The sequence below is a fragment of the Microtus pennsylvanicus genome, chromosome 4 (assembly GCF_037038515.1).
Source record: "Microtus pennsylvanicus isolate mMicPen1 chromosome 4, mMicPen1.hap1, whole genome shotgun sequence".
Classification (NCBI taxonomy): Eukaryota; Metazoa; Chordata; class Mammalia; order Rodentia; family Cricetidae; genus Microtus; species Microtus pennsylvanicus.
The window spans coordinates 144,563,767-144,565,714 of NC_134582.1; the positions used below are offsets into that span (position 1 = coordinate 144,563,767).

At 47.4% G+C, this 1,948-nt stretch overlaps 1 pseudogene; it reads right to left on the reverse strand.

Moving 5' to 3' along the window:
• Window positions 1-203: 203 nt before the first annotated feature.
• Window positions 204-1,680, reverse strand: LOC142848517 (pantothenate kinase 2, mitochondrial pseudogene; annotated as a pseudogene).
• Window positions 1,681-1,948: the final 268 nt, after the last annotated feature.

Sequence of the window (1,948 nt, forward strand, 5' to 3'; positions counted from 1 at the left end):
AGGCGTGAGCATATCTGGCTTACTAGAAATATTTTAAATGACGTGCATTGCTCAAATAAGTTTTCTGACACACGGGCCCAAGCTAGGCCTCTCAGGCCAATGTAAGCGGAGACCCATGGCACTCTGTATGCTATCTAAAAAGACACTCCATGCTAAAGCACTTCTGTGCACTGCTTTTATTTATTTTTATTTTTTTATTTTTTATTTTTAGATAAAATTTTAAGACTTTATCTTGATGACTTAGAAAAATACATTTGTTTCTTGCTCTGATTTGGGTAGTACACGATGATAAAACGTCTCTTAAAAAGAAAAAGAAAAAAAAGGTCCATAGATGCCCCTGTGGTAGGTTTCAGGAAGTCCTCCGAGTAGCAGTCAGGGTATCTTCAATAGTTCAAGGAGTGCACCAACGGCTCCAAAATAACCCTCGTGCTCCGAAAACAGTGCTTTCAGCTGCCCCTTGGAGCAGTAATCCAGAGCATACGCCAGAAGTCGCATGGCGATTGTGTTGACTCTCAGGAAATTGCCGACAAATACGACCTGGTTAATGTTTTCGTTAAGGGCACACATTCTTGCTATGGAGCCAATGTTGTTGGTGATGGTGATCAAAGTTGCTCTGGGGAGGTCCTCCTTACTGGCAGCTTCTCTCTTCTCCTTGCTCATCATGTTTCCAAAACTTGAAGCCACAGCCCATTTTGGCAATCCAAACCTTTCATAATCTCCTCCATAAATGTCTTGAACTAATTTGTCCACTTTGGTGCTATCCCCACGAGACGCCATCTCAAGAGCTTCTTCAAAAGTGCTACAGCCAGTAAGAAGACAGCAGAGACCAAAGAAAGTTCCTCCTCCAAGACTGGTGCCTGTGACCCTCCTATAATTATCTTTGGAATACACTGCTAAGATGCTAACACCTGAACCGATGTTCACCAGAAGCAGAGGGTATGGATTTTTCAAATCAAATGGTAACTTCTGACATTTTTCAGAATCAGCGGGATTTTCAAAATAATAGCACTGTGACCGTCTATTGAATCCAACTGAGTCAATGTACAAAATTCCTTTTATTAAGCAATCCAATTCATCCAATTTGTGAAGTTGAAGGTCGCCTATTGTGAGAAAATCCTGCTCAAATTTGTATGATCCGCCTCCAGTGGCACAAAAGACAGTGTGGAGACTCGAGAAGTTTTTATCTTTGCCCATTTGAATAAAAGCAGGCATGTCATGAGTAGGAAAGCGTATAAAGTGCAGATTGCCTTTGCGTCCACACAGAGTCAGGTCCTTCAGCTCAAGGTGCACGTCCCGGATTCCTGTGGATCCATAAGCCACATTGGAGGTCAGGTACTTGCGAATGCTTTTCAGACTCTCCACTTCCTCCTTTTCTTCTTCAGCAGTGATGTCTTTAGGTTCAAAATAAACCAGCTTTACTAGGGTTCCACCAATATCCAAGCCAAACCATGGAAAATGCGGCCGCCTCTTCCGGAGGCCCTCGCCGCGCGGGCGGACGACCGAGGCGGTGCCGCTGAGGGAGCCAGGCCGTGCCCGTCTCACGCCCTCCGCCGCCCCGGACCCCAGCGGCTCCCGCCTCCGCGCTTCGGCATCAGCCGACGCCGACTCGCCGGCTGCGGATGAGGTGGCGGCAGCCCTGCCCTGGCGCTCCATAGGCGCGCCGAGCCGGCCCGCTCCCATCCGCAGCTGCCAACGCTGCCGCCCGAGCCAGCCCCCCAGCGCCGCTCGCCGTCTTCGCCTTTTATTTTTTTCAATTGTCATGGCAACTGTAATAAAATGTGTATTGTTATAATTCCATCTTAAGGCAGGAGACGGGGACTAAGGGAGAGTAGGAACCATAGCTGGTGGTCTGAGCTCACTTGAACCTAGGACCTTTCTCCAAAACATCAAGTTCTCTGTTGTCATGTAGGGCTACTTCTCTTGATGTGTTTCTCTTCCTACTGTCCCT